The sequence below is a fragment of the Ambystoma mexicanum genome, chromosome 7p (assembly GCF_040938575.1).
Source record: "Ambystoma mexicanum isolate Mex_15411 chromosome 7p, UKY_AmexF1_1, whole genome shotgun sequence".
NCBI lineage: Eukaryota > Metazoa > Chordata > Amphibia > Caudata > Ambystomatidae > Ambystoma > Ambystoma mexicanum.
Window position 1 is genome coordinate 478,639,705 of NC_090939.1, and position 13,945 is coordinate 478,653,649.

At 45.6% G+C, this 13,945-nt stretch overlaps 1 long non-coding RNA gene across 1 annotated transcript in view; it reads left to right on the forward strand.

The window, feature by feature from the left end:
• Positions 1 to 13,945, forward strand: part of LOC138526591 (uncharacterized) — a 403,874-nt gene that overhangs the window by 37,535 nt on the left and 352,394 nt on the right. The gene's annotated exons all lie outside the window — the stretch shown is intronic.

Sequence of the window (13,945 nt, forward strand, 5' to 3'; positions counted from 1 at the left end):
ATCTGAAGAACTTCGATGTTGTGATCGTAGTGGCCAAAAGTAAATTACAAAGGACAATAAGGACAATAAGGAGTATTAGGCAGTCCAAGCCAACCGTGCAGGAGAAACTAGTCTTGGTAAGAAAGGAAATAAACGGCTACCGAAATTGGCTTAGACACTGAAGATTCTCTATTAAGGACGCCCACTGTCATCACCTGCCTGCTTGAATGGAATACAGGAAGAATGGCTTCTTGTAATTTGGGGTCACCAGAGCATTGCTGATAGTAGCCTTCAGTTCCGGAAAGCAAGTCCCCATTTTCTCAGACAACTCTATCAGACTTTTTCACCTTTTGTCCTTCCTTTAGACTGTGAAATAAGGGACTCACATAACTAGAGTAATCACAAATCCATGATCTACAATAGTTACAGAGCCCCAAAAACGGCTGTATTTGTTTCACTGTGACTGACTGAGGTGTATTTTGAACTGCAGTGACTCTCTCTGGCATTACCTTCCTTCCTGCGGGCAATATTACTTGCCCCAAGTAAATTACCTCTGTCTGAGAGTATTGCAATTTCTCTTTGTTCAATATGTTCCCCTTCTCGCAAGCAGGTTGAGTGGAGCGTTATTGAGTCTCCTCGACACAGCTCCACTGAAGTTCTGCAGACTAATATATTCGTCCATGTACTCAATTACAGCACTCGAGACATGTAAATTCCATAAATCCATCTTCACGGTACCCCTGGGGCAACCTCGTAAATCTCTGACCACGATACGTAACTGATTTGAGATACTGAGACTCGGGGTGTAAGGGAACAGCTGAAAATAAATTCTGGCTCTTCTCCCAAACCACCATTTAGAACACTAGTCCAGCTCCCACATTGTACTTTGCCTGTATATTTCTGTATATATTTATTAAGCTACCCACACAAATGGAATATCTATTATAACCAGGTACCATGTAGTTGCCGTTCAATCATAATGCCCAAGTTTTATTGTATTCTCTTCTATGACAAACCAGAACTCCCTAGGCTTAATTTCTATGTTAATACATTCTCCACCTGTATTTTCGGATCCTGTAAATATAAACTTGTCTCCTAACTATATTCACACTGCAATCTACTATGTAACTCACTATGTAACATATACTCTGTATGTAATCTATATGTAATTTACTGTGTAACCCACAATGTGACATTTTATGCATTCAAGTACAAGCGCCCAGTTACCTTTGGGTTATGTGCGCTATACAAGTAAACTAAACTAAATAGAGTAAATGCATTTTTAAAATCAATTAATGCGAAGTGGGTCGACCCAGTAGGGATGTTACCGAGTATGCTTTCATGATTCGGTACCACTGGAAATTCCACCTCAACAATATTGTCGTTAGGGCACACATCCTGGACCATCCTCCAACTGGACCCAGTTGCCTTCTTCACAGGATAGATAGCTGTATTACATTGGGGACACAGAGCGTTGTATAATGCTGTGCTTTAACAGTGCCACAATGGTCTCATAAATCCCTTCATCTGCTTCCTTGGACATGGGCTACTGCTTAATCCATGGTAATATTGCAGCGGGTTTCAATTTTATCCTCACTGCTCCAACACATTTTAGCAGCCCCACATCATGAGGATTGCAGATCCACAAATGGTCCAAAACATTTCCCAAATCCTACTTCCAAAATGACAATTTATGTAGTTTATATTTATTTTCATATTTGCAAAGCGCCCAAACCCTGAGGCACCAGGACGCTGTTGGAACCAGTTACATGAAACAAACTTAGCTGATGCAGTGTACATATTGGCATGAATATAAAAGAGATTGTCAAGCAACAGGTGAAAATCATAACAAAGTGAGATTCAGAGAGAGAAGTATACTTTAAAACTTAGAGGGCCAGATGTAAACAGTTTTAGGTGAGAACTCAGTTTTAGGCAAAGAGACAAGTTTATAACGCCTTACGGAAGGCCCAGTAAGAGGTTTCCCCTCTCAGTGATGGGGGTAGAGAGTTCCAAAGGTGTGCTGCTATTGAGGGAAAGCTCACCTCGCCACCATTGGCTCGCTTGACTTTGGGGCAGATGAGTCTATGCTGGTAGGTAGATCTGACTGGTCTAGAAAAGTTTGTTCTCTGTATTTTATGGACCAGGTAGGCAGTGTTTCTCAAGCATTCTCCCTCTGAGTGCAGCTATTGCGTAACATGTGAATGTAATCCAGAACAGTGTGCTCATAAGAATATAACATCCACTCCAAACACTCACCTCTCCTATCACTATGCTCACTCTCTACAGCAACACACAATAGAGCGCAGCTACACCCCTCAATCAATTGCGGCCTAGCTGCTCACATACAAACACGACTTCATGAACATCTCAACATCCTGCTAGAATGCAGCTATACCCCACAAAAGAATCACCCTAGCTGCACACATAAGCGTCCCACACAGGCCTAATGCTGCCAGAATGAAGTCTTGGAGACCAACCACCAGACTGCACACATTCTACTGACCTCTCAATACCACCACACCTAATGTTAGGATACAGCTGCCATCAAGTAATCACATCATCTGCTCACATATTGAGTGCGCCCAAGCACCCTACAATACCCTACTCTCTCGACTGACCTGGACTATGTCCCTCAAGGGCGTTCAATCCACAAGTGCTTTGAGGTCATACCAATGATATATAGAGCGCTATATAAATGCCAAATAACACAACATTTGTGTGTAATCGATAGTGTGTTGAAGGTGATCCTTTCTTTGATTGGGAGCCAGTGAGCATTTTTCCTAGCGTCTGAAATGTGATCTCTTCTAGGGATCTTAAGAGCCACTTGGAGGGGGTTATTTTGAATTGTCTGCAGTTTGTTTATGTTCTGTTTAGAAGTACCGGCATACAAGACATTACAATAATCCAGTGTTGTGCCTGCGATGGCTCTGGCAATGGTCAGGCAGTTCTCTGGGTTAAGGAATTGTCTGGCAGTGGTGAGGAGTTTGGATGTGTGGGTTGCCGACGATGCTACTGCACTTAATTGTTTGGTGAGGGAGAAGGCAGAGTCTAGGTGGACGTCCAGCATTTTTACAGAGTCTGTGACTCGGATCAGAATTCGGTCTATGGTAAAATGGTAAATGAAGACTATTGTGAGATGAGCTTCTGTAGTCAGGCGGGTGAGCCTGTGAGGCGGATATCTGTTTTTACATCATTGAGACAAAGGTAGTTTGTAGCTATCCAGGTTTGGATGGTTGAGAAGATGTTGTTAAGTGTGCAGGAGTCATCTTCGTAGGAGCCTGGGATTAGGATTTGAGTGTCATCAGCATAATTGGTGTATGATATGCCAATGCCATTAAGGATGTCAAAAAGCTGTTTGGTGAAAATGTTGTATATGGATGAGGAGACGCAGGAGCCTTGGGGAATGCCACAGGGGATGGATATGGGAGGTTTGTTTGTTTGTTTGTTTATTTAATATAGCGCAAAACCAAACCCGCAGGTAGCCGGGCGCAAACATTACAAGAATACTTGAGAACTTGGTTACAGTGACAAACACAGAAGTAAGCGGTAGGAGCAGATTCAGAAACATTATAGATTGCATGTGTTGGACAGTTAATGCCAGATGTTGGAAACAGAAAGAGAGTGGAAGGTGGTACAGTTCAGTCAGGTGTGCAGTAAGAGAGAACTAGTGCGGTTGAATGTCAAGTGTCGGAAGCAAGAAGGAGCTGAGTGGTGGTCAGCCGCAGTTTGTAGCTGGGTACTGGCAGTGGGGGTAGGGGTACCTAGGGACAAGTTAGCAGGGCATAGTCAAGAGGGTGTCTCTCAGGCGAATGGAAATGTTGCGGAGGGGGATCACCTTAGATGTCGTTAGATCGTAGCCATAAGAGTGCCTTGCGTCTGAGACTTGGGTAAGGTTGGTCCTTTCTGAGTTCTAGGGGGAGTTTGTTCCAAGTTTGGGCCGCTGTGACTGGAAAGCTGGCGCCGCCAGCTGTGCTTTTTTTATATCTGGGCACCAGCAGGGTGAAGGCGTTAGATATTCTTGTGGGGCGATTAGAGGTTCTTTTGTTGATTCTGTTAACTAGGTAGGGGGGAGCTATATTGTTGAGGCATTTGGATGTGAGTGAGATAGTTTTGAGGGTGATCCTGTCATTAATTTTGAGCCAGTGGATGTTCCTTCTGGCGGTGGAGACATGGGCTCTGTTGGGTAAGTTTAATGCTACTCTAAGAGCGTTATTTTGGAGAGTTTGGAGTTTGTTGAGGATATACTTGTTAGATCCAGCATATAGGGCATTGCAATAGTCCAATCTAGATATGATAAGTGCATTAGCTAGGGTAATACAGCTGGCCTCCGTTAGGAATGGTCTACATGCTCGGATCAGTTTACAAGTATAGGCAGTGGAGGAGGCTAGGGAATTAGTTTGTTGCTTGAAGGTGAGTGCTGAGTCCAGATAGACCCCAAGGGTTTTGACTGCGGGCATCACTTTGATGACATTGTTGTCAATGTTAAATGAGGCGTAGTTGGGGTCTAGTTTTTTAATTGCTGTCTCTGTGCCGAGGATCAGAATCTCTGTTTTGTCGTCATTCAGACAGAGGCCGTGGGATGCCATCCATGCCTGAATGAGGAGGTATATCTTATTTACCAAAGCTGAGTCTTCCAAGAAGTTGCCCGAAAGGGGGATGAGGATCTGAGTGTCATCTGCATAGTTAGTGTAGATGACACCCAGTCTATCCAACTTGTCAAACAAGGGTTTGGTAAAGATGTTATACATAGTAGGAGACACACATGATCCCTGGGGGACACCGCAGGAGACTTGTATGGGATCAGCAGCTGCAAGGGGGGAGAAGACTCTCATAGTCCGGTTAGCAAGGAAGGATTGAACCCAGGTTATGGCATCGCTTGAGAAATGGGCAGCAGAGCCGAGGTGATTGCATAAAACTGCATGATCTACCAGGTCGAAGGCTGCCGATAGGTCAAGGAGGAGTAGCATAGCTGATTTTCCATTATCCTTCAACTCGTCAATTTGAGTCTTGAGGTCAATCAGGGCTGTTTCAGTGCCGTGGAGGGGTCGGAAGCCAGATTGTCGTGAGCCAAGTAAGTTATTGGATTCAAGGTAGTCCTGGATTTGCAGGTAGGCTGCCCTGTCGATGATTTTAAGTAGAAATGGGACGGTGGTGATGGGTCTATAGTTTGTCGGGATGGAAGGGTCGAGAGTTTGTTTTTTTAGCAGGGGTAGGACCCAGGACTGTTTAAGGTTATTGGGCACTAGGTTAGTCTTGAAGGAGGCGTTGATCAGTTTTGAGATGAAGGGAGCTAGGTCTCTCGCTGCATCTTTTATAATTTGAGGAGGGCAGCTATCGCCTTTACAATTGGATGGTTTTAGGGAGAGTATGATTTTTTCTGTCTCTAGTATGGTTATTTGTTTGAAGCTGAAGGGGTGTGGAGTGTTAGCGGCCTGGTTAGGGGCGGGCTGTGCCTTGGGGGTGGGCTCAGGTGGCACTAGCAAGGCGGCTTTTTTAATTGCAATTTTAGTTTGGAGAGAGCTGACTTTTCCTGCTAGGGCGTTTTGTATGTTAGTGCACCAGAGTTTATTTTTGGGGATATTGTCTGTTTGTGGTATGGGCGATTCCATTTCCCGCAGGATGGAGAATAATTCCTTAGTATTCGATTTGGCTTTGGTTATCCTGTCGTTGTAAGTGGTTTTTTTTGTACTAATGATTTCCTTTTTATATTGTTTGGCAAGGGTGGCTAATTTGATTTTGTTCTCCTCAGAGGGCGAATGTCGCCATATAGATTGCAGTTTTCTTTTTTGAGTTCTGAGGTCTTTCAGTTGGGGTGTGAACCAGTTATTCAGGTGGGAGAGTTATTTGCCTTTACGGATTTTGGTGGGGGCAATCAGATCTAATGCCATGGTCATGGTATTATTATAGGTTTCCACAAGTAAGGTCGGGTCTGTAATGTTGTCTATGTTATTGAGGGTGGGGAGGAGATGTGGAAGGAGTTGTTCTGCTGAAATTTCTTTTTTACTTCTAGTGGGGTGTGGCGGGGCCATTACTATAGGTTTAGGGTGGTTAAGGTCAAGTGCGGCGGAGAATGAAATTAGATGGTGGTCTGTCCATATTTGCGGGGTTATATTAGCGATGCTAGTGTTGCAGTTCAGGTCCGCGACCCAGTCAAGAGTTCTGCCTTTGGAGTGGGTGGGGGTGGTGACTTTTTGCGTTAGTCCGTAGTCATGCAGTAGTGCAGCGACAGATGTGGCATGTTTGTCGCTGCAGTCGTTAAAACCAAGGTTGAAATCTCCTAATAGTAGGATTTGCGTATGGTCTTTTGTATTATTCGTTAGGATGCTGGTTAGTTCGTCCTCGAAGGTGCCTAAAGGTCCAGGTGGTCTGTAGATCACATGGATGGTAAGAGTGCGGTTGCATGAAAGTTGGAGTTTGGCAGTGAGGAGTTCACAAGACTGGAGTGGCGTGGTAGTGGCTAGACGGATAGGCAGGTTGGCTTTGTGGATAATGGCAAGGCCACCTCCTTTAGTGTTGGGTCTGTCAGCTCTTAGCAGTTGGTAGCCGTCTGGTATTGCTAGCATAATGGCGGGGCCAGCAGCCTCATGGAGCCAGGTTTCAGTAATGCATAGTACATCTAGGTTCTCGTTTGTTAGAGTGTCTGAGATCTCGGTAGCGTGGGCAACCATTGATCTGGCATTAATGAGGGCGGCAGTTAGTGGCAGGGTGCTAGTTGGTAAGGTGGTAGCGGGTTGTATTTTATTGGTTGAGGTTGTGGCTTGTGACAGTGGCTGCTTGGTGGGTAAGGCGCCTGGTGTCAGTGGAGCGGGCTTGGGGTGTTGAGATCGTTTGTTGGTTAGGTTGGTTTGGTTGGTATAGCCCCTAAAAGTGTGATAGGATGAAGGTTCATGTAGCTGGGATAGTCTAGCCCTTTGTCTCATGTTTCTGTCTTTGGGTGGGCACGTGGCAGAGGGTGCAGGAGTCATGATAGTAAGGAGGCTCAGTACTAATGTGGTAGTGGCAGGCTTTGAAGACGCTAGAAGCATGATTTTAAACTGCGGTACGCTACTGGCGCAGTCGGGTTAGGTGGGGTGGTCCAGGAGGGCAGGAACGGTTAGGTTCTGGGAAAGCTAGGGAGCAACCTAGGGTACCAGGGAATGTCAATGTGGCTGGCGAGCAGCGGGAGGCAAGAGCTCAGATGAGCGACCAGGAGGTGCAACACATTACAGTGAGGTTTAGGAGCGACCTTAGGGCACAACACAATCAGAGTGGTCTGAAGCGACCATAAGGCACAACACAGTCAGTGGTTATTAGGACCCTGAGAGCATATGCAGACAGGGCATACCTCGATTCGAAGTTCAGGATAGAACAGCGTAGTCTGCAACTAGGTCAGCTATGCAACAACACACTAAGCAAATTACCTAGGGTCAAAGCACAGTTAGGTATCTGCGTGTTAGCGCACTGAGAGCAGCGGGTCATTGGAAGTGCAGAGTTAACGTTGGACCGTAGTTAGTGGAGGCTGAACCAATGGAAGAAGCATACAGTTACTAGGTATGCATGCAGGTTAAAATACCAGTATATGCGGAACAGTGGATAATAACACAGTTAGCGGGAATATGGTATGCGTTAAGAGCTGTTACAGGTGAAGCACATGGCGCGGCTGGGGTGTAAGTCTGGTAAGCGGGTGCACCTTAGAGTACCTTTAATTATCCTTTGTGCTGCCTCGGCGATCAGGGGTCCAGTCAAGTGGCAAGTGAGCAGATGCCTGTTTGCATCTGCCGGACGATGTTTGGCTGAAGTGTGGTGGGTGGCTGATTTTCGTGGAGCCTCTGGTGTGGATAGATCCGACTCCGATGGGGGCGAGGTGTGTTGCGAGAAGTTGGATAGCGGAGCAGAGTCACGCGCTGTGCTGCCGGCGCGGACAGGTGCAGACAGGAAGTGTGCCTTGGGCTCGGAGTGCCTTAGGCGAGGTGGGCCGGCTTCCGCCTCCGGCTCACGTAGCTGCCTATGAGCAGGGAGCACGGAAGGTTGCTAGGCAACCAAAATAAACAAAAGAAGGCTCCGTACTGCGGCGGCCATCTTAGGGTTCTGGGACCACGGCGACGGCTCCTGGTGTCGAATGCTGGGGTGGATGGGTCGTGGTATGTGGCCTAGATGGGAGCCACAGGGGATTGCAGGTCCCGCGTCGAGGGAACTGCATCAGCAACAGCTGATCGGCTGTGCGCGGCTCGAGTGAGGAGGCGGCGTCTAGCTGCCCCTGCAGCGCGCTGTCCTCGCTGCTCGGCAGCGCTGGTGTAGATGGTGTTGCAGGGCTGTGTGTCCATACAGGTACATGGTACAATGTATTCTTACTGATGAGCATGGTCTGTGATACTTCCCTTTGCTATATTGCTATCTGGCAAGGCACCCCAATTTCAAAGACCATCTCTCCTGTATCTTCAGTGTCTTCGAACATTTGCCCATCAGACACGTCCCTTAGCGATAAGGTGGGATCGATGCACAGAACTGTGCGCAACTCTACGCCTTTCTCATCTGTACCTGAGCGAACCACCCTGTTCTTCTTAATCACTATGACCTCTAAGAAAATTGTAACAATGGCGCCTGGCATTACTTCCTGCAGCACATCAGGCTGAAATAAAATCTCAAATAATACTCACCATGCCTGATTTCTGATTCCCTGGACCCAACTCAACAAAACCATCACCCCATAGAGAAACAATGCGGTATGCACAGGAACCCCCCCCTAATCTCACTGCCGGTACAATAGGTCTGAAAATGCGCTCCTTCCCTTACTGGATACAACCCTTGGGTCGAGCATACAGTACCTTCCTCTGTCAAGGCAATCGACAGCTGCAAATTACTCAGGATGTCCTTTCCCAAAAGATTTGCTGGGGTTTCCATACAATACAACAAAGGGGCTGATTAATTTTGATTACCCACCTTGATATGAAGCTATTCAGTATAAGGACCCGACAGGCAGCCCCAGAGAATCCCTGTGTGTCCATTGTTTTGCCTGACAAGGGGAACTCACCTTCCTTGATACAAGACTTGGTAGCTCCTGTGTCAACCATGAATGAAAATATTTGGTCACCTACCTGCATACCTATCTGATGTTCCTCTTCTGGATTGGTGGTAATGGACAGGACTGGACACATCAGAGATCTCTGTGGGCTGTCCCTCGCCTGGTAAATATTAGCACCTGGGAGAGAAAACGCTTGCTCCAGTGTAGTGCGCAACTGTTCCTTGGGGTAAAGGATTCTTGTCCCATGTCTGCACTGATGCTTGTGCTGGTATGGTTGGAAGGATCCTTAAGGTCTGTGCAGCCCCAATCGCTGGGTTCTATTTAACCCGTTCCTGCTGAAATTGCACAGATCCTGTGGCATAAGGCAAGGTCGGGTGTGCATCTGTTGAACTCCCATGTTAAAGTACTGTGGCCGTTTTAGACAATCCTGAGACACAAACACCAACCATCCACATGACCAACACTGAACCCAACAAAATCCTCCATAATTTCCTGTTGGTCGATTAAACCAGGAATGCATTCCTCCGACCCTGCCAAATGACTCACTTCCCCATGGAAATCCTCCTCTGCCCTTCAGAAACCCTCTCATTGGCCTTGGACCGGTAACATACCCATTCACCCAATCATACCCGGTTCACTGTGTCCCTGTTGTCCCAGTTGCCCCTGCTCCGCCCTAGAATTTATAATTACTGCCCCTTCTAAACTAATCTTTGCCAAATTCTTTTGAACAAGCTTAGCCTCAGCTATTTGTGTGTGCACTACATTCTCCCTCTTTTGGTCCTGCCTTCTCTTGCAAAAGTGCACAATTTGCGCCTGAATTTCTGGCCAACTCCTGGCCTCCATCCGTACTCCTTTATCTAAATTGTGCTTCACTTCTTTCAGAAGTCCCTTCTTCAGCATGTGGTAAGCAATTGCCACATTCTTGTCCCATGCTTCTCCCATTTCTGCCCTCCACATCTCCTCAATTAACTGGATGTGTGCAGCAGGATCATCATCCAATTTCATAATTTTAGCTAAAATCAAATTGATATCAAGAGTATCGGGATACTTAATCCGCAATGCCCCCCCATATCCGTGCCCTAAGATTATTAAAAGCTGTTCCATCATGGGTATTTGTGTACAACTGAAATCCTGGATACCTCAATCTCTTCCAAAGCTCGTCTGACCGCTCCCCCATTAGGGCTGTAAACAAGCTCTTCATGTTACCTATGGACAACATGACACCGGCAGTATGCTTCTCCAATGCATAAATCCACTTCCCTGCCATTGCAGTGAGTGAAGGAATTGTCTTCATCAAGTTATTCCAGTCCATGTGTGACCACATAACATAATACGATGTCCCAGACCCTTCTGGAGCAACAGAAACTGAGTTATACCTGTTTTTACTGGGGCTTTCCCCACCTCTCCCCTACTACTTACTACAGCTATGCGAATACCTCGGTATGTCTGATTGCTCCATGGTGTACTTTCTATCGCTGCTACTGGAGCGGAAGATAGGGTGCCTTCACCCTGCTCTCCTTGCTCAACATCCCATTCCTCTCCTTCTTCATCATCTACTCTGGCTACTATATCCCCTAACCCTTATACAGGCATGGAAGCATGATCAGCCCTAACATACGGTGCCATCTCCCATCCTCCCTGCTCAGCTTTTGTACCCATGGCAGCATCCCTGTTCTCCATGTCCACCTCAACCGTTCTGGAAACTGAGTTGTCCATTCTAACAAGAACCTGTCCATGTCTCCACCTTCCTCCTTCTATGTCCCTTACGTGTCTTCTCACTTCCTCTCACTCTTCATCTCTCTGCTGTTGTAACAGTATTACCTTGTCCTCTGCTAGCCGTAGTGATTCCTTCATCTTTTCCCATTCTTACACATCTGTTACTCTTTTTCTATCCTTCCTCCGCTCTTCTAACTATCGGGCTCACTCTTTTTTCTTGCTCCTCCACCATTAATCTATCTGCTAACCTAGCAGTTGGTGGAGTTGCCCATTCCCACTCTCCCTTTTCAACCTCTCTGCTGCCCTAACCATTGACCGAGTTATCCTTCCACTTTCCGCAAAATCCCAGTTCTTAGAAATCGTAACTGATGGAGGTGTTACTTGTGTCCGTCTTGCAACCACTGAAGTAGCTGCAGGGGAAAATGGTGGTACGATCTCAGGGTCTGTGTACCCCTCTGTGGGCAATAAAGGATAACACCCATATGGGGGGTGGTGCAGAAGAAATTCCTGCACCTTCCTTTGTTGATGCTCCCCTTACAATTTCGACAGTATGGCCCTTCCCACTTTTTTCATACATTCTCCATAATTCCAAGATGTTTAACCGCTTTCAAAATTCAAGCCCTTATGCTTTGAAGTGAAAAAGGTAGGCATGTTCTCAAATATCCTCAGTAGGCTAAGAATGTATAATTTTCCCTTTACTCTCCGACAACCATTCCATATGATATTTTCAAATTCTTGCCTTATAGCCGGGGAAACACATAGCACAAATGATTCAACAGAGTCTCCATACTCCAAACCAAGTTAAAAAAAAGTTTAACAAATATCCGATATCCGAGCCAAACCTGTGGCACGAAAAAACTGTCACCCAAGAACTCCCTGTTTACCCTTACCCAATTCTTTAGTTGCACTTCACACTCATTCACCATACTCGCCTATACCACAACTACCTCACTTCTCTATTTACTCAAATTCTCACTCATACACAGAAGACAGCATCTTATGAAAAACACTCACCTGCCAATATTTCCGAGATATTTCCACCACTCGAGCATAGGAGGGGCGCAATGCTTTCCACTACAGCACCGCTGCTCTTGGTCTCTTCATCACTATTATGAGTTTCTCTACTACAAAACCCTCTTTTCCTGACTACACGAAGTTTCCCTTCACTACTTCGACTAACCAAGAAAATCGAGATGAGTGGCTCCGCCTGCACAGCAAATACAAAAGAATGTCAAGACCTACTTCAGAAAGGTATCTACGGTTGGACTTACCCTAAAATATCACCCCACCTTCGGATGAGGGCTCCAGCCACCCAGACAAGCTAACTAAAGGGTATCAGGACAATCTTCACACTTGGCATGTGGGGTAAGGAACCACCGCACACCTCTAAAATATCAAACTAGATAAAAAAAGATATGCAAAGGACTTACAACACAGAACCTCAACCTCAACAGACTTCAACCATTTTATCAAAATAAATATACTTTTCCAAACTCTGCAACCTCAACTAATTTCCGACCTACACTCCAAGTCTACCCTTACCCCAAAAAAGAATAAACAAAAAAAAACTATATCAAAGAAACAACCCCTTTTTTACCCCTAATTCCCCCTTGCATTACACCACCAAACATGTACTCAAGTGAACCAGAGGTGCTTCGATGTGGTGCTTCATCAAACCATTCTAAGCTGTGGCACCACGTCTCCAGGGAGCAGAAGGACCTTTAACCAATACTGCATCCGCAGACCTCTTTTTCACTGTGCACGTCCCCGTCGTGAGGTGCCACAGCTGAGAGGTGTGGCCAGAAGACCCCCAATGTCTCGGAATGCCTGGGCTCCTACCTGGCTCGCAAATGTGCGGATGGGCCTTTAATTACCTTAACCAAAAACAGGCCCACCACTTAAGAAGCGAGTACACGGATGTGCATAAAGCAAGTTTATTGTACAAAGCTACGGGGAGCAGTTCGATCGTGTTGTAGAACCAAACTAACCCAAGTCTCAACAATACAACATCAATTGGAATCTTTAATGCTTTTTCCAACAATATAAAACACTCCCAGATACTTTATTACAATCCACCCCCAAATATGATTGGACAGAAATAACATCTTTTCCCAATTCTTCCATTTTTGTCAGCCAGTTTTATCCTGGCTGTTGTAATCTTCAGATCATATTCAAAACATGCCTCTTCGTAAGATTCGTTTGTAGAAGGCCATGCCTTCAGTACATGGTTAAACATTGATATTGAAAACATAATTTGTTGGTAGCAATAATAGTCTTAGGCCTTTAACTTTAAGTGTGATTGCACATGCTCAGCATACGTATTTGAGCAAATAGATGGAGGTCTGCATAAACAGGATCGTCTTTGAACTACTGATTGCGATCTCAATTCCCCAGACTCCTGGTGCCTCTAAAAGACCTTTTAATTTATGTGGCCACATACAGCCTCTGATGACCTGGAAAAACACTTAACCATTGGATACTCTGGCCTCGAGCATCATGTTTATTACCACCAAAGAAATGACTAACCCTCTCTAAAGATTTTAATACAAAGGGCGAGATAACATTGGTTCCCCTGCAGGACTCTGCAGCTTGTCCTGTTCGCATGCTGACATTCTTACTAGGTAACTCATTCTTCTTTCTGTCAATAATGCCCCTGCTACTTGAAATTCATGTGCAGCAGCTAACCATGGAGCAAAGCATCCCGTTGTGTGGATTGTGTTCATGTTGCATTTGTAGTTTTAAATGTGTATCTTTCTACATGCGTGAAGATCTAATATGTATATGTTCTAAATAATTATAACACTAAAAGTAACATATCCCATCCATAATTAACTCCATTGGATTCATATGGATTTGCAACATTGCCCAAGTTTGCTGCCATCCCCCAGTCATCAATACGGTGCGCGCAACACAAATACCTCGTAATAATGGGGATCCTCCTTGACCACCCCGACACACACCATCAATCATGGGAGAATAAAATTTACATTATAGTTATAGGAATGTCTGATAATGTACCTTGCAGTCTTGCAGGATCCCTCTTGTCTTCTTGCTTTTTTGTCTTATGAACACATCAGACAACTGTTCGACTTGTTGTTCCCTCCTGCAATTGGTGCAGTTCTCCTTTCTGATGACGGAAAGATAATCGTGAGCGGTGGTCTGTCAAACATGATGCCAAAGCTTGGTCGCAGTGCCACAAGACTTGTCATATTAGGAGATGAGAAATGTCACAAGAACTTGGTGTAGTGC